At 44.7% G+C, this 24,313-nt stretch overlaps 1 pseudogene; it reads left to right on the top strand.

Annotated features, from left to right (window-relative positions):
• The first annotated feature begins 11,685 nt into the window (after nucleotides 1-11,685).
• Nucleotides 11,686-24,037, top strand: LOC106567466 (ATP-dependent RNA helicase DHX33-like; annotated as a pseudogene).
• Nucleotides 24,038-24,313: the final 276 nt, after the last annotated feature.

The raw sequence follows: 24,313 nt of genomic DNA, 5'->3' as shown, positions 1-24,313 counted from the left end.
TTAACTGCACCTCAGATTGCAGCCTAAATAAAGGCTTCACAGAGTTCAAGTACAGACACATCTCAACATCAACTGTTCAGAGGAGACAGGCCTAAATCAGGCCTTCATGGTCGAATTGCTGCAAAGAATCCACTACTAAAGACATCAATAATAAGAAGAGACTTGCTTGGGCCAAGAAGCACAAGCAATGGACATTAGACCGGTGGAAATCTGTCCTTTAGTCTGATGAGTCCAAATTTGAGATTTTTGGTTCCAACCGCCGTGTCTTTATGAGACGCAGAGTAGGTGAACAAATGATCTCCGCATGTGTGGTTCCCACCGTGAAGCATGGAGGAGGAGGTGTGATGGTGTGGGCTTGCTTTGCTGGTGACACTGTCAGTGATTTATTTAGAATTCAAGGCACACTTAACCAGCATGGCTACCACAGCATTCTGCAGCGATACGCCATCCCATCTGGTTTGCGCTTAGTGGGACTATTATTTGTTTTTCAACAGAACAATGACCAAAGGGCTATTTGACCAAGAAGGAGCGTGAAGGAGTGCTGCATCAGATGACTTGGCCTCCATAATCACCCAACCTCAAACCAAATGAGATGGTTTGGAATGAGTTTGACCGCAAAGTGATGGAAAAGCATCCAACAAGTGCTCAGCATTTGTGGAAACTCCTTAAAGACTGTTAGAATAGCATTCTTCATAAAGCTGGTTGAGAGAATGCCAAGGGTGTGCAAAGCTGTTATCAAGGCAAAGGATGGCTACTTTGAAAAATCTCAAATATAAAATATATTTTGATTTGTTTAACACTTTTTTGGTCACTACATGATTCCATATGTGTTATTTCATAGTTTTGATGTCTTCACTATTATTCTACAGTGTAGAAAATAGTAAAAAAATAAAGAAAAACACTTGAATGAGAAGCTGTGTCCAAACTTTACACTGGTACTGTATGTGTCCCTCCACCTTCCTCAGTGGAGTCCTGACCAGGGCTATCAAACTCCAATGTCTATGTACCTGTTGTGTTGGCGTAGTTACCGGACCAGTGGGAGGAGGTGTTGATGACAGTGATGCGTCCCAGTGTGATCTCAACAAACAACCGCTATGCCAACACCATGCCTGATGATGACAACCAGATGATATTCCTCTACCCTGGATCACGGTTAACACATACCAAGACTCTCTCTCTCTGTGCATGTTTGTTCTGTGTGAGAGAGTGAGTAATGGGTCTGCATATGCAAGTGTGTGTTTAGTGTAGGATATATACATTATGTTTATATGAGTCTACTTTTCTTGTGTGAGATTTAGTGCAGTGTTTTGTGGCATCCCTCTCTCATCTCCTTAAATATTTGGTGCTCCCCAGACCAGTGTTTAGAGAAAGGGATAGACTACACTGTTGGTCTGCGCTTGCCCCTCTACTCTGCACTCAGTGATGTCCAGTCTCCATACACACTCAATGACTCGGTTAGCTCCCCCACACACACTGTTAAACACCTATACACAACTGAGACTTTTGCATAAGTCATGCATTGATGTCACTTGCATAAAAATTTGAGCTACAAGGATTTTAACCCTTTACACTCATGGGAATTGGCCTACTGTCACAACACCGACGGATGGTGGCGCCCCTCCTCGGCCGAGCGGAGCTCGGCGGTCGTCGTCGCCGGCCTACTAGCTACCATCGATCCCTTTTTGTTTCACTTTCTGTTGGTTAGGTCTAGGTAGGCACGCACCTGTTTTGGGTTAGTCATTAGTAGGGGGGGGGTTATTAAGTTTAGCGTAGATTGTCTGTGTTTGTGCGTGATTGTGTTTCCTGTCCGGTTCATGTGCTATAGGAACATATGTTGGTTTTCCTCTGCCTGTGGTTGATTTCATTGTGTACACCACCGCAGAATAATTTAAGGGCTGCGTCCCTATATATTTTTTGGCGACCACCTCCAGTTTTTCTTGAATAAAGAAGTGTGGTCAAGAACTCTCTGTCTCCTGCGCCTGACTCTACCTCTCCTGTTTTTCCGAGCCAGCCCGTGACAGAAATCACGCACCAAAACTTGATGGAGTCAGCAGGAGCTTCAGTGCCAACCCTGTCCATGGAGGAAAGAGTTGACCAACACTCCACCCTGCTCCACCGTCTGGGGAACGCCATGGATCAGGTGTTGGCGCGCATGGAGAGCTGGGACCGAAGCGCTCTCGGCCCCCTGAACGCGACAGGTCAACAGCCTGCGCCCCCATCAGCACCCAGTACCAGTGGGGTGAAACTCGCTCCCCCCAGGGAGTACGATGGGACGGCCGCTGGGTGTAAGGGCTTCTTACTCCAATTGGAGTTATACCTGGCAACCGTTCGTCCCTCTCCCTCGGGGGAGGAGAGCATCAGCGTCCTCGTCTCCTGTCTCACGGGTAAGGCCCTGGAATGGGCAAACGCCGTGTGGGACAGTCCGGACTCAGCCAGGGACAACTACCCAGAGTTCACCCGTCGCTTTCGGGCAGTATTCGATCATCCCCCGGAGGGGAGAGCGGCGGGTGAGCGGCTGTTTCACCTGAGGCAGGAGACGAGGAGCGCGCAGGATTTTGCTCTCGAGTTCCGGACCCTGGCCGCGGGAGCAGGGTGGAATGAGAGGGCCCTTATAGATCACTACCGTTGTAGTTTGAGGGAGGACGTCCGCCGGGAATTAGCCTGTCGGGACATGACCAACACACTGGACCAACTGGTGGATCTGTCCATCCGACTGGACAATCTGCTGGCCGCCCGCGGACGTCCGACCCGGGCCCTGCTCATTCCATCCTCCAGCCCTCCTGCTCCCACGCCTATGGAGATAGGGGGGGCAGCAGCCAGGAAGACCGGAGGGGGAGTTCGCTCCTGCACCTCATGTGGTCGCAGAGGGCACACTGTGGACCGGTGCTGGAGAGACTCACCTGGGAGTCCAGAAGGCAGGCAGAGTGCTCCTTTGACACCTCAGGTGAGTCAGCACCAGCCTCACCCAGAGCCCCCTGTCCATCACATGTATGTGTCAGTATCTTTTCCTTGTTTCTCCCCTCACTCCCGGTTTAAGGCGCTAGTCGATTCAGGCGCGGCGGGGAGTTTTATGGACCGTGGGGTCGCGGCTAAGTTAGGGATTCCCCTGGTCCAGTTGGACCAACCCTTCCCCGTGCACGCCCTAGACAGTCGACCACTAGGGTCAGGGCTGGTCAGGGAGGTCACTGTGCCACTGGTCATGGTAATGCGGGGGGGTCATGAGGAGCGGATTAGTCTTTTCCTCATTGATTCCCCAGCGTTTCCAGTGGTTCTAGGGATTCCCTGGCTAGCCACTCACAACCCTAAGATGTCGTGGGGACAGAGGGCTCTTAAGGGGTGGTCAAATGAGTGCTCGGGCAGGTGCATAGGAGTTTCCATCGGTGCGACTACGGTGGAGAGTCCAGACCAAGTCTCCACCGTGCACATTCCCTCAGAGTATGCCGATTTGGCTATCGCCTTCAGTAAAACGAAGGCGACCCAATTACCACCTCATCGACGAGGAGACTGTGCGATAAACCTCCAGGTGGGCGCTGCACTTCCTCGTAGTCACGTTTATCCCCTGTCTCAGGAGGAAACAGCGGCTATGGAAACATACGTCACTGAGTCTTTGAGGCAGGGATACATTCGGCCATCTAACTCACCCGTCTCCTCGAGCTTCTTTTTTGTGAAGAAGAAGGAGGGAGGTCTGCGCCCGTGCATTGACTATAGAGGTCTAAATGCCATCACAGTGGGTTTCAGTTACCCACTACCTCTCATCGCCTCGGCGATGGAGTCATTTCACGGGGCGTGCTTCTTCACGAAATTGGATCTCAGGAGTGCATATAATCTGGTGCGTATCCGAGGAGGGGACGAGTGGAAAACTGCATTTAGTACCACATCTGGCCATTATGAGTACCTCGTCATGCCGTATGGGTTAAAGAATGCTCCCGCAGTCTTCCAATCCTTTGTGGACGAGATTCTCCCGGACCTGCTCGGTCAGGGTGTAGTGGTGTACATCGATGACATTCTGGTCTACTCCGCTACACGCGCCGAGCATGTGTCTCTGGTGCGTAAAGTGCTTGGGCGACTGGTGGAGCATGACCTATACGTCAAGGCTGAGAAATGTGGGTTTTCCAAACCAGCCGTCTCTTTCTTGGGGTATCGCATTTCCTCATCAGGGGTAGTGATGGAATGTGACCGCATCTCAGCCGTGCGTAATTGGCCGACTCCCACCACGGTGAAGGAGGTGCAGCGGTTTTTGGGATTTGCCAATTACTACCGGAGGTTTATCCGGGGCTTTGGGCAGGTGGCGGCTCCCATTACCTCACTGATGAAGGGGGGACCGGTGCGGTTGCGGTGGTCCGCGGAGGCGGACAGGGCCTTTAGTCGTCTGAAGGTTTTGTTCACCGACGCTCCGGTGCTGGCGCACCCGGACCCCTCTTTGCCCTTCATAGTGGAGGTGGACGCGTCCGAGGCTGGGGTAGGAGCCGTGCTGTCCCAGCACTCGGGCGCCCCCCCCCCAAGCTCCGCCCCTGCGCCTTCTTCTCTAGGAAGTTGAGTCCGGCGGAGCGTAACTATGATGTGGGGGACAGGGAGCTGTTGGCTGTGGTCAGAGCCCTGAAGGTGTGGAGACATTGGCTTGAGGGGGCGCGTCACCCTTTTCTCATCTGGACTGACCACCGCAATCTGGAGTACATCCGGGCGGCGAGGAGACTGAACCCGCGTCAAGCCAGGTGGGCGATGTTCTTTACGAGATTTCAGTTTAACATCTCGTATATCCCAGGTTCCCGGAACACTAAGGCCGACGCACTGTCTCGTCTCCATGACGCCGAGGAACGGTCCACCGATCCCACGCCCATACTTCCAGCCTCCTGCCTGGTGGCACCGGTGGTCTGGGAGGTGGACGCGGACATCGAGCGGGCGTTACGGACGGAGCCTACTCCTCCGCAGTGTCCAGTGGGTCGTAAGTACGTTCCGCTCGGTGTTCGCGATCGTCTGATTCGGTGGGCTCACACGCTTCCCTCCTTGGGTCACCCAGGGGTTGAGCGGACAGTGTGTGGTCTTAGTGGGAAATACTGGTGGCCCACCTTGGTGAGGGACGTGAGGCACTATGTCTCCTCCTGTTCGGTGTGCGCTCAGAGTAAGGCTCCCAGGCACCTGCCTAGAGGGAAATTACAGCCCCTCCCGGTTCCACAACGACCATGGTCCCACCTGGCGGTGGATTTCCTGACCGATCTCAGAGGTAACCTGACTGCCATTAGGTACCGAGATGAGATCCTCAGACCCCTTGTGAGACCATATGCTGGTGCGGTTGGCCATGGGTTCCTCCTAATGCAAGACAATGCTAGACTTCATGTGGCTGGAGTGTGTCAGCAGTTCCTGCAAGAGGAAGGCATTGATGCTATGGACTGGCCCGCCCGTTCCCCAGACCTGAATCCAAATGAGCACATCTGGGACATCATGTCTCGCTCCATCCACCAACACCACGTTGCACCACAGACTGTCCAGGAGTTGGCAGATGCTTTAGTCCAGGTCTGGGAGGAGATCCCTCAGGAGACCATCCGCCACCTCATCAGGAGCATGCCCAAGCGTTGTAGGGAGGTCATACAGGCACGTGGAGGCCACACACACTACTGAGCCTCATTTTGTCTTGTTTTAAGGACATTACATCAAAGTTGGATCAGCCTGTAGTGTGGTTTTCCACTTTAATTTTGAGTGTGACTCCAAATCCAGACCTCCATGGGTTGATAAATTGGATTTCCATGTATTATTTTTGTTTGATTTTGTTGTCAGCACATTCAACTATGTAAAGAAAAAAGTATTTAATAAGATTATTTCATTCATTCAGATCTAGGATGTGTTATTTTAGTGTTCCCTTTATTTTTTTGAGCAGTGTATAAGGAAAAGCGAAAGCAGTCCATTATAAATCGCAATCTGGGTCAGATGGGTATGGTTTGAAAGCTTGTTCTATTGCCAACATGACTAGCTAAGGTATTAAACATGATTTTACAGTGTTAGGTAGGTGACGTGGCCACCAACTGTGCCTGCCTGGGATACGTTCCAGCGTTACCACTGTCTAGAGAACAGCCAGAGCGTGGTCAAGACCCCCTCCACAGAGGGGGTCTTGCCGCAACCTCATCTTTAGCGTGTCAGCTCAGCTGCACCAGGTAGCTAAAGGTATGGCACAGCACTCCCAACAGTAATGTATGACTGCTTAAACATCCTTAAACATACTTGTTTGCTAATTTATGTGTTTCTTAGCTAAAGGTCTAAGGAAGGTTTCTAATGGCTCAATAATAATGACAAATGGTGTGGATTGTACACCTCTGCTCAATCTCACATAGTGACATCTGCCATTCCATATTGAGGCAAACATGCAACAGCTCTGTGCCATTTTATCTTTCCTTGCATGCTTTTTCCGTGCCTCCTAAAACCCCATCGGAGGAGAGGACCCAAAGTTCCTCGCCTCAAATGTCCAATGGATTTTGAGAAAGATGCGAGTAGAGAGGAAGTGAGGAGTTGAGCTGAAATTAATTTGGACAGAACTCATGTCATTGTTTTAGGTGGAATCTAATGTTGAATGATACATTTGTTATCTGTTTGAACATACATCTTTGTTCTACTTGTACTCTTTCCACAGATGGCTCTGGCTTGCTGATAACATTTGTTCTGATGAGACTCCCTATACAATTTGACTCCTGTATTACTGCCTGTACTCCGTTAAACTTCCAATGCCAAACTGAAATAATTTGGCACAGTAATATGATCGACAATAGTGGTTCCCAATCAGACAATTACTATAAAACAAATCTGTTTTCCTCAGTTACATGTTTGGTGAATGCACGCCGTTACTTTGTCCTCAGTCCTCCTTTGAATACTCTGTGTACCATGACATGAGTTTAACTGGTTAATCACATTAATTTCAGTTGACATAATTTGGCACTGGTTATGTGCTGTCAATGTAGCATGTTCTCCCCTTCGTGTCTCCATATAGTTCAAAATCCCCATATGCTGTGTATTTGTATGCCCTTTGTCTTAATACAGTCCATTCTTAAAGTATTCAGACCCCTTGACTTTTTCCACATTTTGTTACATTACAGTCTTATTCTGAAATGTATTACATTTTAGTTTTTTTCTCATCAATCTACACACAATACCCCATAATGGCAAAGCAAAAACAGGTTTTTAGATTTTTTTGGCACATTTATTACAACTAAAAAAATGAAATATTACATTTACATAAGCATTCAAACCCTTCGCTCAGTACTTTGTTGAAGCACCTTTGCCAGCTATTACAGCCTTCTTGGGTATGACGCTACAAGCTTGGCACACCTGTATTTGGGGAGTTTCTCCCATTCTTCTTTGCAGATCTTCTTAAGCTCTTTTATGTTGGAACGGGGAACGTCGCTGCACAGCTATTTTTAGGTCCCTCTAGAGATGTTTGATCTCCATAAAGGCCTTATTGGTGGAGTGTCCTTCTGGAAGGTTCTCCCATCTCCACCGAGGCGCTATAGAGCTCTGTCAGAGTGATCATCGGTTTCTTGGTCACCTCCCTGACCAAGGCCCATCTCCACCAATTGCTCAGTTTGGCCAGGTGGCCAGCTCTAAGAAGAGTCTTGACGGTTCCAAACTTCTTTCATTTAAGAATGATGGAGGCCACTGTGTTCTTGTGGACCTTCAATGCTGCAGACAATTTGTGGTACACTTCCCCAGATCTGTGCCTCGACACAATCCTGTCTCGGAGCTCTACGACCAATTCCTTCGACCTAATGGCTTGGTTTTTGCTCTGACATGCACTGTCAACTGTGGGACCTTATATAGACAGGTGTGTGCCTTTCCAAATCATGTCCAGTCAATTGAATTTACCACAGTTTGACTCCAATCAAGTCAAGTCAAGTCAAGGATGATCAATGGAAACAGGATGCACCTGAGCTCAATTTCGAGTCTCATAGCAAAGGGTCTGAATACTTATGTAAAAAATGTTTTTATTTTTAATACATTTGCTAAAATTTCTAAAAACATGTTTTTGCTTTGTCATGGGGTATTGTGTGTAGATTGATAAGGATTTTTATTTAATTAATCCATTTTAGAATGATGCTGTAATGTAACAAAATGTGGGGAAAAATCAAGGGATCTGAATACATTCCGAATGCACTGTACCAGCCACTTTGTGGAAAGGTGAAGAAAAACAATTAGCTAGTGGTGGACTATGGTGTTACTTAGCTAGAGCCGACTGTCTTTTTGTCTTATATATGAGCGTTGCTGGCTCACAAGTAATTAGCTAGCTAGCTAACTTTAGTAAGTAGATTCCACTCAACTCAAGGTATAGTATTGCTATTTAATTTATTTCCCAATTACTTCACTTATGTATCAAGTCCCAAATCGTTTGGCGCTTACTGTTCAAGTCAGACATTAAGCTAATCAGAAGCACATCTGTTTGACGTCATGCATCCAAGAATACTCAACCAATAACACGCCAACAAGGGCAAGCATTTGTTATTTAGTTAGTCCCTCACTCCAAGGTAAGGCCAAATTTCCCTTAATCATATCACAATCAACATTTACCAGTAGAATGTGGACACAAATATAATATTTTTGGTATTAAAATTGTTCTGAAATATGTTTTAGAAAAATGTAAATTAGGTGATCATTCATTAAATATGCGCACATTTGAATATCACGCAAATACATTTTTCTAGACACTGGATGAAGTCAGCCTAAATATTTTGGCTTCATTTTGTTAAGACACTCTGGGACCGGACCTGTCCTGAGCAGATTGAGGATAAACACTTTTTTCATCTTTCGATCTGTAAAATACTAAAGACATTTTTCCCCAACATTTTTTATCTAGAAAAAAATATATACAACATATCAACATTTTCCCTCTGGGCAAGTCTTGAGAATATATCTAAGGATAACCACACACAATTTTGTGAATGTAGATGCTTTTGAAGCTGAAAAAAATATGTTGGCGTGTGGGAAGAGTCTGACTTTCAGGAAATGACAGTTAAAGACAAGTAGACAGACTTTTTATTACCAAACACCAAATGCCTATTGAAAGCCAATCGCTATCTCTTTAAAGTAAGTTACTAAATATAGTCCAGTTTGTAACACTCTCTATGAAACGGGCTATTAAATGATGTATGATTAAATGTAGTGAGCTTTGAAATGATGGATTTATGTCCATTTAAATGTGGTTAAAATTCCTGAACATTTTGATGATGGTAGTATGATAAACAAAAGAAAATATACATTTAGGCCTACATTAAGTTTTTACATTTGTATGTTTACTTTTTGAAAGAACTACAATTAAGGGAAAGGGAAATACCAAAAATGTATAATGCTTATGGTGCCTCGCCATGAGCAAAGATTATGGATACACTGACAAGATACGTCTCTCCGCCCAAACAATGGGAGTTGTTGTCCACAAAGCGGCAAGGCAGGTTGTCTAGCTCCTCCCGCCTATCCTTTCTTTGGATTGGTGGATACATCTCATTATTGTACCTTTTTGAATATTCGATGACGGTTGTTGATGTCAACCACCAGTATTCAATGGTGAGAAATGTCGGCCTAAACATCAGCTCCACATGTAACTTCCACAAAGCTGTGAACGATCTGAGAGACAAGGCAAGAAGGGCCTTTCTAAGCACTCAAAAGGAACATAAAATTCAACATACCAATTAGGATCTGGCTAAAAAAATACTTGAATCAGTTATAGAACCCATTGCCCTTTATAGTTGTGAGGTCTGGGGTCCGCTCACCAACCAAGAATTCACAAAAAGGGACAAATGCCAAATTGAGACTCTCTATTGATTTCTGCCAAAATATGCTGTGTACAAAGTAAAACACCAAATAACACAAGCAGAGCAGAATTAGGCCGATACCCGCTAATTATGAAAATCCAGAAAAGAGCTGTTAAATTCTCCAACCACGTAAAATGGAGCGTTTCCCAAAACTTCCATAACAAAGCCATCACCTACAGAGAGATTAACCTGGAGAAGAGTCCCCTAAGCAAGCTGGTCCTGGGGCTCTATTCATAAACACAAACAGATCCCACAGAGACAGCAACACGTTTAGACCCAACCAAATCATGAGAAAACAAAGAGATAATTACATGACACATTGGAAAGAATTAACAAAAAAACTGAGCAAACTAGAATGCTATTTGGCCCTAAACAGCGAGTACACAGTGGCAGAATACCTGACCACAGTGACTGACCCAAAAGTAAAGAAAGCTTTGACTATCTGCAGACTCAGGCCGCCATAGGCAGACCTGGCTCTCAAGAAAAGTCAGGCTATGTGCACACAGCCCCCAAAATTGGGTGGAAACTGGCCTGCACCTCCTAATTTCCTGCCAAATGTATGACCATATTAGAGACACATATTTCCCTCAGATTACACAGACCCACAAATAATTTGAAAAGAAATCCAATTTCGATAAACTCCCATATATATTGCGTTAAATACCACAGTAGCAAGATTTGTGACCTGTTGCCACAAGAAAAGGGAAACCAGTGAAGAAAACTGTTGTAAATAAAACCCATATTTATGTTTCCCTTTTGTACTTTAACTATTTGCACATTGTTACAACACGGTATACAGTCATAATATGACACGTGAAATGTCTCTATTCCTTTAGCACTTTGTGTGTGTAATGTTTATCGTTTATTTTACTTCTGCGAATTATTGTATTTCACTTCCTTTGGCAATGAAAACATGTTTCCCATGTCAATAAAGCCCTTTGAATTGAATTACGTTATGCTACTAGCCTCATGCCAGACATGAATATGCATAGCCATCTCGAGACAACTCCGATATAAAGTGTTTTCATCCATTCAAAACGCATTTCTTGGTGGGCGAAACAACGAAAACACGCCACCTGCTGGAGGAGATAGATTTTCTGCCGAGTTGGGCATCTCTTCCGTTTCCTCTCTGTCATAAAGTTTCTAGACACGCCTCTAAGCCCGCCCACCTGAAAATCCAAACGAGAAAAAATAGACATTTTAACCCAAATGTGCCAAGATATTGAAGGCAGCGCCATCTCGCGCGCAGTGGGGCTAGGTGTTGGCCCCCATTGTCATTGCACATAGTCACTGTTAGAGGGTTCAATGACGTCAAACTGATGCGACGGAATTTACCACATGGGAACTGTGTTGATGAGGTAAACAGCTGTTTAGCTCGGATGTATGTGTCCATAAAAACGTATCTTCTGTTTAATTTCCCTTTGGACACGCGTTGAGAATAAGCATGAAGGTTTATTTTGTATAGCGTGTTTCTATAGACCATGCCCTTGCAACTGTTCGCAATAGTGTGCAACTGCATCACGCAATTTATGGCATTAGGAATACGCAATTTAGGGCAATGCTGCATATGCAGGAACGCCTCCCCATGAGCATCTTCATGCTTGTGACACTTTTTGTGGGGCAAAAGGGAAATAATAATTGTATCCGTTTTCACACCTGCCTCCTTGCTAGGTAGTGGGAGTGACACCGGTAGTCAATGTCCTTCGCTCCCACCTGCTGAACACCCTCACCATAGTTAATAACAAAACTGCGGGAAACCAATGCCCGGCAAAAGGAGCCAAAGGACACTGTATATCAGTCGCCTCCTCCTCCCTTTAGCACAGCAGCCGGGAGGTTTGGACGACACCATGTGCTAGCTTGCTAGTTAAATTTAAAAAGCTAGTTAAATTAAAAAAGCTAGGACATGTCGCCCCCGCCTTCCAACTGCTGTGTGCCGGAGAAAACCGTGCTTGACAGGCGGAGGCGAAGGACACTGTCTACCGGTTGCCCCTGCCAGCCGCTAACACAGGAGGCTGGGGCGACACTGGGTAAATAGCTAGCTTGCTAGTTAGGGACACCGTGTGCTAGTTAGATAGCTAGCACACTATGTCGCTCGCACCTGCTGTGTACCGGACTAGCTGGCTAAACTAGCACACAGTGTCCTTCGCTCCCTCCTGCCGAACACCTGACCTCGCCGTCGTTAACAGAACAGTAAAAAAAAACAGTGCCCGAAAGGCAGAGACGAAGGACACTGTCTACGGGTGTATGGCTAGCTAGCTACAGTTATCGGCCCCGCCCCTTCTTTTTTGGAGTTTCTCGGCGGCTGTCACCCAACGTTTTTGTGCATTAACGCCACCAACTATACTGGAGCGCTCCCGTTTGTCATAGCTTACAAATTGCCCAATAGAAGTATAAAGAGGTGTTCCTGCAGATGCAGGAATGCGCACATGCAGGAACGCCCTGAATTGAAGACTGCAATTTTACCCTTCTCAATGTTCATAGCTTAACATGTGCAAAACATAAATAAAGCCGCTTTCCAGACGCAGGTCTTTGATTGGATATTTTGCCTATTTATTAACAGTAAAGATCAAATCATAGCAAGGATGTAATTACCATAGACTCACATAATAGTTCCAAATTGTGTGCTCTCCATACTTTTTCCTAATAAATCAGACTGTGATACCAATTATTGGTATACAGTCTGAAACAAAGCACTGCAAAAACGTGTAAAGTTCCCTTAAGGCAGAAAGTTTAATACAATTACATTTCAACTTAGTCTACCGGTTGTCTGTGCAGTTGGTCATTCAGTGGGTCAAAATTTGAGACAAAATATCGACAGGAAAATATTATTTACCTGCTAGCTAGGACACTAGCACACAGTGCCCCTGCCTGCCGAGCACTGCTTTCCAACAGGGGGCCAGTACAAGAAAATGCATGAAATGAAATGTATGCATTCACTACTGTAAGTCGCTCTGGATAAGAGCGTCTGCTAAATGACTAAAATGTAAATGTAAATGCTTTCCCACAGTTATTTTAAAGTTACAGTGAGGGTAATCACTGCCTGGTAGTGCCACATGAGAGTTGGGTTGGCTACGCTAGCTACACTACATGACCAAAAGTATGTGGACACCTGCTCGCTGAACATCTCATTCCAAAATGGAGTTGGTCCCCCTTTTGCTACTGTAACAGCCTGCATTCTTCAGGGAAGGCTTTCCACTAGATGTTGGAACATTGCTGCAGGGACTTCCATTCAGCTTCAGTTGGTCGATTAGGCCTGGCTCGGAGTCTGCGTTCCAATTCATCCCAAAGGTGTTGCCACAAAGTTGGAAGCACATAATTGTATGTTGTAGAGTTAAGATTTCCCTTCACTGGAACTAAGGGGCTTATTTATTTATTTACATTTTTTATTTAACCTTTATTTAACTAGGCAAGTCAGTTAAGAACAAATTCTTATTTACAATGACGGCCTAGGAACAGTGCGTTAACGGCCTTGTTCAGGGGAAGAAAAACAGATTTTTACCTTGTCAGCTCGGGGATTTGATATAGCAACCTTTCGGTTACTGTGCCAGCACTCTAACCACTAGGCTACCTGCCGCTTAGCCCTAACCATGAAAAACAGCCATAGACCATTATTCCTCTTCCACTAAACTTTACAGTTGGCACTATGCATTGGGGGCAGGTAGCGTTCTCTTGGCATCCGCCAATTGGACTGCCAGATGGTGAAGCGTGATTCATCACTCCAGATAATGCATTTCCACTGCTCCAGAGTCCAATGGCGGCAAGCTTTACACCACTCCAGCCGACAATTGGCATTGCCTATTGTGATCTTAGGCTTGTGTGCGGCTGCTCGGCCATGGAAACCCATTTTATGAAGCTCCCGATGAACAGTTCTTGTGCTGATGTTGCTTCCAGAGGCAGTTTGGAACTTGGTAGTGAGTGTTGCAACCGAGTGTGCTTCAGCTTGTGTGGCCTACCGCTTCGCGACTGAGCCGTTGCTGCTCCTAGATGTTTCCGCATCACAATAACAGCACTTATGGTTGACCTGTGCAGCTCTAGCATGGCAGAAATGTGACCATCTGACTTGTTGGAAAGGTGGCATCCTTTGACGGTGCCACGTTGAAAGTCATTGAACTCATCAGTAAGGCCATTCTACTGCCAATGTTTGTCTATGGAGATTGCATGGCTGTGTGCTTGATTTTGTACACCTGACAGCAACGGCTGTGGCTGAAATGCCGAATCCACTAATATGAAGGGGTGTCCATGTACTTTTGTATATATAGTGTACAGTCGTGGTCAAAAGTTTTGAGAATGACACAAATTTTAATTTTCACAAAGTCTGCTGCCTCAGGTTGTATGATGGCAATTTGCAAATACTCCAGAATGTTATGAGGAGTGATCAGATGAATTGCAATTAATTACAAAGTCCCTCTTTGCCATGCAAATGAACTGAATCCCCAAAAAACATTTCCACTGCATTTCAGCCCTGCCACAAAAGGACCAGCTGACATCATGTCAGTGATTCTCTCGTTAACACAGGTCTGAGTGTTGACGAGGACAAGGCTGGATTGAGTTTGAATAACAGACTGGAAGCTTCAAAAGGAGGGTGGTGCTTGGACTCATTGTTCTTCCTCTGTCAATCATGGTTACCTGCAAGGAAACGTGTGCCGTCATCATTGCTTTGCACAAAAAGGGCTTCACAGGCAAGGATATTGCTGCCAGTAATATTGCACCTAAATCAACCATTTATCAGATCATCAAGAACTTCAAGGAGAGCGGTTCAATTGTTGTGAAGAAGGCTTCAGGGCGCCCAAGAAAGTCCAGCAAGCGCCAGGACCGTCTCCTAAAGTTGATTCAGCTGCGGGATCGGGGCACCACCAGTACAGAGCTTGCTCAGGAATGGCAGCAGGAGGATGGTCTGGTGTCAAGAAGGGCAGCAAAGTAGCCACTTCTCTCCAGGAAAAACATCAGGGACAGACTGATATTCTGCAAAAGGTACAGGGATTGGACTGCTGAGGACATTTTCTCTGAGGAATCCCCTTTCCGATTGTTTGGGGCATCCGGAAAAAAGCTTGTCCGGAGAAGACAAGGTGAGCGCTACCATCAGTCCTGTGTCATGCCAACAGTAAAGTATCCTGAGACCATTCATGTGTGGGATTGCTTCTCAGCCAAGGGATTGGGCTCACTCACAGCCATGAATAAAGAATGGTACCAACACATCCTCCGAGAGCAACTTCTCCCAACCATCCAGAAACAGTTTGGTGACGAACAATGCATTTTCCAGCATGATCGAGCACCTTGCCATAAGGCAAAAGGGATAACTAAGTGGCTCGGGGGACAAAACATCAATATTTTGGGTCCATGGCCAGGAAATTCCCCAGACCTTAATTCCATTGAGAACTTGTGGTCAATCCTCAAGAGGCGGGTGGACAAACAAAACCCACAAATTCTGACAAACTCTAAGCATTGATTATACAAGAATGGGCTGCCATCAGTCAGGATGTGGCCCAGAAGTTAGTTGACAGCATGCCAGGGCGGATTGCAGAGGTCTTGAAAAAGAAGGGTCAACACTGCAAATATTGACTCTTTGTGTCAACTTCATGTAATTGTCAATTAAAGCCTTTGACACTTATGAAATGCTTGTAATTATACTTCAGTATTCCATAGTAACATCTGACAAAAATATCTAAAGACACTGAAGCAGCAAACTTTGTGAAAATTAATATTTGTGTCTTTCTCAAAACTTTTGGCCACGACTGTACTTCCCTCAACGTAACATTAACAGAACTGCAGAACAGCAGCACTTGGCAGGTGGGGGACACTGTACCGTAGTTCCCTAGCTCGCTAGCAGCCTCCTCCTTCGGTAGGGTTTTTCGGTGGTTGGCATCCAACGTTGGTGCATTACCGCCACCTACTGTGCTGAACACCAGAGCCCTCAATGATATGACTATACTGCCACCTACTGGTGGGACGAGTATTCGGTGTTTAATGAAAATTAATGTCACAATAGTTTTAAAGCTTGTAGGCTTTGTGGCGGGATCTTAATGTTTTTGTTAAACTGACACTTTTGATATTATGCATGAAATGTATTCATTCACTACTGTAAGTCGCTCTGGATAAGAGTGTCTGCTAAATGACTAAAATGTAATGTAAATGTAATTATGGATTTCCTCTGATTGTCTCTGAGATTAACATGTGTGTCAAAAGGAAAATAAAAGTCTTATCAGAGTTTTTCGTTTAGGCCAGGGGTGTCGAACTCATTTTGCCGCGGGGTCTGCATTCGGTCTTCAACGAGGTCCGGAGGGCCATACTGAAAATTGGTTATATTTCCTTGCCTTAAAAATTTGCTTAGCTGGACAGTCTGATTCTTAGCTGATTCTTAGCTGGACAGTCTGGAAACTGTATGAATATAATTATGAATATAATTTATACACAGTTTCAATTCGGTTTTAGTCATTTTAAAGTATATTGAGTTTGTTCAACAATTTTTTACTAAACATATTACTATTTGAATTTTTTACTCATGTCACCCGCTGGCCAGATTGGACCCCTATGTTTGACACCCCTGGTTCAGGTTATGCCATCATTGTAGTATAATCCATTATACAACAATGTTTTAGCTTAAAATGTACAGTGAGGGAAAAAAGTATGTGATCCCCTGCTGATTTTGTACGTTTGCCCACTGACAAAGAAATGATCAGTCTATAATTTTAATGGTAGGTTTATTTGAACAGTGAGAGACAGAATAACAACAAAAAATCCAGAAAAACGCATGTCAAAAATGTTATAAATTGATTTGCATTTTAATGAGGGAAATAAGTATTGTCGTTGAAATTTCTATCACCTGGCACATGCACAAAACAATGTGAACACCTGAAAAACTTTTGTTAATATGCATGCATCACGTGCATGTACTTCCATCTTGTGCACATGCCTTAGGTTATGAGAAAACACATCTTGATTGCCAGCCACACACAGAGAACCGCATTTTGAAGTCAGTTTAATAATTCTTTCCTGTGGATATTTTATCTCAAATCTCAACCCACTGTAGCACCATGCTCCCTGTTTCATTCAGTTTGCTTCTGTTTGATTCTGTTTGGTTCCTAGTAATACAGTAATACACCATAGGTCTCACCTGTTCACCTGATTAACAATGTTGACTTTCTTCTTCATGTGGTTGCATATACTGTAGATTTTTCCCTTGAACTATTATAATGTTAGCTACCTAGCTGACAAACCATTGTGTCTTGCGATGCCCTGTCCCTCAGGTGAGACTGGTTCTGGGAAGACCACCCAGATCCCTCAGTACTTGTATGGCATCGGGCGACAGGGCATCGTTGCAGTCACACAGCCCCGCCGACTGGCAGCTATCTCCCAGGCATCGAGGGTGGCAGAGGAGAAGAGAGCTCAACTGGGGAAGCTGGTAAATAAAAACAACCTTTTACATTACAATCAGGGGTCAAACTCTATGGCGAAAAAGACAGACACATTTTGAACACGCATCAAATAGCAAGTATGTGGTGCTCATACTTTCCCTCGCAGCCTAGATCATCATCAATGGTCGAGTGGCAGCAGCATGGCTGCATATATGGGACTGATACCATTACCAAACACTCAAGATGGGCCTAACAGGAAATCCAATCATGCTCTTCAGGTTGGCTACACTGTGCGATTCGAGGATGTCACCTCCTCAGAGACAAAGCTAAAGTTCATGACGGATGGTATGCTCCTGCGGGAGGTCATATGAGACCCCTTACGACTGCGCTACACTGTGGTGTTGCTAGATGAGGCTCACAAGCGCACGGTGCACACTGACGTGCTGTTTGGAGTGATGAAGGTAGCCCAACACAAACGCAGAGAACAGAACAAGATTCCCCTCACGGTAGGTCACTACTAGACTCAGAAGCCTGGACTCAAAACTGATAGGATCTGAAACAACGGTGAAACAGAACATTTCAGTTTCAATTTCAGGCTCGGTCACTAACGTTAGGCTCCATAGATAAAAAATGTCATAGGGTAGTTGTGTTTCTTAACATAAGTGTGTGTGTGTGCGCGCACGTACATGCCCCCCCTGGGCTGATGTTTCATTCTTCAAAGCACAGATGTACAATGTCAACATTACTCTGCACAGACCACCTTAAGACTGGTGGCTTGTAGTCTTGTTCTTACTGTAAAAACACTTTATGACAACTGCTGATAAAAAAAAAAGAAGAGGGTTTATAAATAAATCTGATGTATTGTCTCTTCAATGTACCATTCTGGGTGATCGTGATGTCTGCCACCATGGATGTGGACCTCTTTTCTCAGTACTTCAACAAGTCTCCTGTGCTGTACCTGGAGGGCAGGCTGCACCCCATCCAAATCTACTACACCAAGCATCCCCAGTCTGACTATCTGCAGGCTGCACTGGCCTCAGTCTTCCAGATCCATCAGGTACATAAGTGTGACTGGCCTGGCTGCTGGGGTGCTTTATCTGAAGAGAAATGTCTCATGTAGAAAGAGTTGATTCAGTTAAAGATGGCCCAGACAACTGGCCTGGTTAAACCAGACTGAACGCTGCACTCACTAGTTCAGTCAGGCTACTAACCAGGCTATCACTACTCAACCTTATAACTTACATTAATCATACCTTTCTGGAAACACAAGTTGGAGACATGATTCCAAATCACCATATGATGACAGACAGGATGGGGTTGTGATGTGTCCATTCTAAACAGGAAGCCCCTAGATCACATGACATTTTGGTGTTCATGACAGGTCAGGAGGAGATAGAGGCGCTGGCCCGTACCTGCCGTGACATCGCCAAGCACCTCCCTGACGGCTGTGGTCCCATGACAGTCATCCCCCTGTACGCCTCTCTGTCCCCTGCTCAGCAGCTCAGGGTCTTCCAGCCCGCACCTAAGGTAGGATACACCTACACCCACCTCAATGTCCTGCAGTCATTTACAGTGCCTTCAGAAAGTATTCACACCCCTTGACTTTTTCCACATTCTGTTGTGTTACTGCCTGAATTTAAAATGAATTCAATTGCAATGTGTCACTGGCCTCACACAATACCCCATAATGTCAAAGTGGAATTATGTTTTTAGAAAATTTGACAAATTCATTAAAAATGAAAAGCTGAAATGTCAATAAGTATTCAACCGCTTTGTTATGGCAAACCTAAATAAGTTCAGGAGTAAAAATGTGATTAACAAGTTACATAATAAGTTGCATGGACTCACTCTAAGTGCAATACTAGTGTTTAACATGAATGTTTTTTAATGACTACCTCGTCTCTGTACCCCACTCATACAATTATCTGTAAAGTCACTCAGTCGAACAGTGAATTTCAAACACAGATTCAACCACAAATATCACAGAGGATTTCCTATGCCTCGCAAAGAAGGGGAACATGTTACATTGATTTAATACATTTTGAATTCAGGCTGTAATGAAATATGGAATAAGTCAAGGGGTATGAATACCTTCTGAAGGCACTGTATAATGTGATACATGGTCTCCTCAAGCAACTGTATTGTTTTGCCAGGGTTGTAGGAAGGTCATTCTCTCAACCAACATCGCTGAGACGTCGATCACCATCTCAGGGATCAAATACATAATTGATACAGGCATGGTGAAAGCAAAACACTTCAACCCAGGTGAGATTCCTCACTGACTGTACACAATGCTTTTTAAACTCTGTTTCTCTACTTGCGAGTCACTCAGGTCTGTGGCCTAGTGTGAACAAATAAATGAATGAACTCGAATTATGAAATGAAATGTTATAATTTCAAAAAAATATAAAACAAAAATAGGCTTTAAAAAAGAATTGAAGATTAACATATATAATAAAGTCTACAGACTTATTTTCATTGTGTTCCTCATTATTTGTAATGTGTTTCTGTCTGCCCCCCAGAGAGTGGTCTGGAGGTGTTAGCAGTACAATGTTGTTCTATTTTTCTGTCTTATTGGATCATGTTGTCAAGCATGGTTTGTCTGACAGATGTCATTTCTATGTAAAATATTCTGTAACAAGTGTTGTTTTTGTGCTCAATGGTGGATCTATTCATAAATATTTAAGAGATGATTGGAAAGTGTAAAGCCCAGGCGTGGCAGAGGGTGGGCAGGGCTGGCAGAGAGGACTCAGGGTCTGTCTACCGCCTCTACACCGAGGACAAGTTTGACAACCTCATCCCCATGACCGTGCCTGAGATACAGAGGTGAGTAGGACCACCATGGCTTAGATTAGGAGCCGAAGCAAATCTAGTTACTGTCACTGTTCACCTGTTAAAAGAGAACAGGGTAATTTTCAGTAGGCACGAAATGGTGAGGCACCTTAACATGTCCAATAAGAAACGCTTGTTTTCATTCGCCACTGTAAAAGTTTTTGCTACGGTGTGCCCTAATGAACACGACCCTGTTCTTGCTGCAGCATAAATTGATACATCTCTAGGTCATTATGAGTGAATGTTCTGCTCCTCTGTTCTCTCCTCTGCAGGTGGAACTGTTCTGCTCCCGTGTTCTCCCCTGTAGGTGTAACCTGGCCTGTGTCATGCTGCAGCTTCTGGCTCTGGGGGATTCCTGACGTGATGAACTTTGACTTCATGTCTAAGCCTTCTCCTGGTAAGCAGTCTGTCATCCAGTCCCAGGTCTGCTGTGTGTTCACTGTGATGTTAACGTCTTCAGAAGTGTTATTACATTAATCCACTGATATGTAGACTCAGATAAGAGTTAGTCGTACTACTGTAATTACGTTTACATTTTAGTCATTTAGCAGACTCTCTTATCCAGAGCAACTTACATTTAGTTATTGCATTCATCTTGTTGAAATAGTGTCATGTTGTCGACGTGTTTGGTCAGAGTTGGTTGTAATAACGTAATGTTAATATGACTGTTCAGAGGCAATGCGTATGGCAGTGTAGCAGCTGGATCTACTAGGGGCTGTAGAGAAGAAAGATGAGCAGGTCACCCTCACTCCTCTGGGCAAGAAGATTTGCCAGCTTCCCCCTGGAGCCACACTATGCCAAGGTAAGACACAGACACACAGGAAAGGGGCTTTTTATTGGAGGTTGTTTGTATTGATCCCCATGACCAACAATAAATACTGTATTAAAACATTCTCCCTTGCTGTATCTCTCTCTTGTGTGTCTACATCTACAGACCATCCTGCTGTCGCCAGACATCCAGTGTTCCGAGGAGGTGCTGACCATCGTTTCTCTGCTGTCGGTGGACACGGTGCTCTACAACCCCCTTGTACGCCGAGAGGAGTGTCTTGCCGCACGAAAGAAGTTCACCGCCAGCGAGGGAGATCACTTGACCCTGCTCAACAGCTACAGAACCTTCAAGAAAGTGAACGCCAACAGGGTCAGTGGATAACTCGAGGAAGAAGAAGCCTGTGGGGGAGTCTATACAAAATGCACTTCAGCTATGATCAGCTGTATACAGTACCTCTGGACATACAGTGCATTCGGAAAGTATTCAGACCCCTTGACGTTTTCCACATTTTGTTACATTACATTTGTTACATTTGGCATTCAGGCCAAATAGTTAAGTCTTGGTTTCATCAGACGAGAGAATCTTATTTCTAATGGCCTTTTAGCAAACTCCAAGCTGGCTGTCATGTGCCTTTTACTGAGGAGTGGCTTCCGTCTGGCCACTCTACCATAAAGGCCTTATTGGTGGAATGCTGCAGAGATGGTTGTCCTTCTGAAAGGTTCTCCCATCTCCACAGAGGAACTCTGGAGCTCTGTCCGAGTGACCATCGGGTTCTTGGTCACCTACCTGACCAAGGCCCTTCTCCTCCGATTGCTCAGTTTGGTGGGGCGGCCAGCTCTAGGAATAGTCTTGGTGGTTCCAAACTTCTTTCATTTAATGCTGCAATGCTGCAGAAATGTTTTGGTACCCTTCCCCAGATCTGTGCCTCGACACAATCCTGTCTCGGAGCTCTACAGACAATTCCTTCAACATCATGGCTTGGTTTGACATACACTGTCAATTGTGGGACCTTATATAGACAGGTGTGTGCCTTTCCAAATCATGTCCAATCATTTGAATTTTCCACAGGTGGACTCCAATCAAGTTGTAGAAACGTCTCAAGGATGTTCAATGGAAACCGGATACACCTGAATACTTATGTAAATAAGGTATTTCAGTTTTTTATTTTTAATAAATTGGCAAAAATGTATAAAAATCTAGTTTCACTTTGTCATTATGGGCATTGTGTGTAGATTGATGAGGAACATTTTAGTTTAATTTATTTTAGAATAAGGCTGTAACATTACAAAATGTTGAAAAAGAGAAGGGGTCTGAATACTTTCCGAATGCACCGCGTAGAGTTAAATTTCCAGGCTAAAATGCTGTTTCAATAGAGGTTCTCTATTGAGCATTGTTTTTAGCCCAGAAGTAGTCTTAGTCTGTGTCTGGGAAACTGGCCCCTGTGTTCTTTGTGCAGTGTTATCATTTATATATAGTGTAGATTCAGTACAGGCTCTGATGTGTGTCCCGTGTTGTAGGAGTGGTGTCGGGAGAACTTTGTCAACAGCAGGAACATGACCGTGGTTGGAGAGGTCCGTGCACAGCTACGAGATATCTGCCTCAAGGTACCGAAACAAATCCATAACACCACAAGTAACCAGTTCTCTCAAAATTGCTGTTCATCAGCAAAAAAGGGGAATTTGCACACTGAAATGTATGCTTCCAAATGTGTTTGCGGCATTGTTTCAACTTTTAAGGTCTTCTTATTTGCTTGATGAACTAATACATGGATATCTTTCACCTGAACAAATCCATTGTATATACACAAATGATGTACCTCTTTTCACACATAATGACCATCTCCTTCTGCCCTCTGTTCCAGCTGAGCATGAAGCTGGAGTCGTGTGGGTCGGACACGGGGAGCGTGCGTCGCTGCCTGGCCCATGGGTCTGTTTGTAAACGCTGCAGAGTTGCAGCCAGACGGCAGCTACATGGCCCTGGACATCCCCCAGCCTGTACCCTTCCACCCCTCCTCTGTCCTCTTCCAAGCCAAGCCCACCTACGTGGTCTTCAATGAGCCCCTGCACACCTCTAAGTGCTACATGAGGGACCTGTGTCTGGTTGATGCTGATTGGCTGATGGAAGCCGCACCCGAGAACTTCCTCCGGAAGCTCCGCCCCACCAAGAGCTAGCCTCTGATTGGACAGACCTCTGGAGTGACAAGAGACTACAGCAGATCCTAACCTTGCTGACCAGTGACACACCTAACCCCCGCTCACCCCCAACCCAGTGACAATACTGGATGGAAGCATGATAGAAAGAAGATTGACATTCTACTATTTCCTGTTTGCTGAATCGCTAGTTTTTGTTTACACAAAGATTCACAGCATAGAAAAACTCTTCAGCACTCCTTGTGTGCCAGTCCAAGGCAGAACATTTAGCATTTGGACAGGTCTGAAAGAGAGAGGCGTGTGGGTTCTCTGTGATTTCTTCTACCTCTTCATGGACAAGCAGCATGTTTTATTAGAGTTGACATCTGCTCAACAACAAAGAGCTAGATTCCTCTGGCCTATAGGCGCGTGCACGACTATGGGGCAAAACAGACAGGGTTGGCTTAGATTGTTGACAACATGTAAACTATATTTAGTCTCCAATGTTTCTTGAAAACATAAATACATTTGCACAATGAGCACTTGTTGTCTCTCAAATACATTGTTACAGTCATTGGTTAGCTAGCTTGTGAATTTGAACCATATTTGCATAGACGTGACATCAGTCAAAACAAGACATGGTATCAAGAACAAGATAAAACTAGCCCCATACGATTCCCCACATGGCAGCTTACTGTCATTTTTGCTAGCTATCTTGTCATCCAGAATCACAACACATGGCTTTCTGCCCCATTGAAGCATGCACATTGTTTTTGTGACGTCAGCTAACCCGTCTATGACTGAAGTTACAAACTAAAGTTCCTGCTACTGTAGTTACAAGCTGACATTTTTTCTTCATTTGTTTTCTCTCTTCCAGCTATTGCCAAATCATTGCATGTTGCCACATATTTGCTACACAACCAGAAATGAGGTCTCATCATGATTGAGTTCAAACACTCATTATAAATATTTGCCTGTTTCTTAGCAGCATATTATAAGGTGAATGCACCTTATAATATGCTGAATGCACCAATTTGTAAGTCGCTCTGGATAAGAGCGTCTGCTAAATGACTTAAATGTAAATGTAACTCACAGAAGTAGGTGGTTATTCCTGGTTATTCCTTCAAACATAAATATTTAACATCTGACTTAAATTAAATGTTCATATTTAAATATTGGCGCCTGGTCTAACTTATTGGCTGTTTGTCACTTGCTTATAAAATGGGACATACAGGTAACTGACAAAATAAAGGAAACACTTGAGTAAACGAGGGATACAAAGTATATTGATAGAAGGTTCTTCCACACAGGAGTAGTTCCTGAGTTAATTAAGAGGCCTTGCTATCTGGAATCCTTGGGACGTCCTTATCCCATTTAAATTGAAAATGGTTTAGGGTACGGGCATCCCAAGGATTTTGGATATCACTAACTCTTAATTAAGCAATTGTA

The sequence above is a fragment of the Salmo salar genome, chromosome ssa13, assembly GCF_905237065.1.
Source record: "Salmo salar chromosome ssa13, Ssal_v3.1, whole genome shotgun sequence".
NCBI lineage: Eukaryota > Metazoa > Chordata > Actinopteri > Salmoniformes > Salmonidae > Salmo > Salmo salar.
This window is presented reverse-complemented; position numbering and strand designations above follow the sequence as displayed.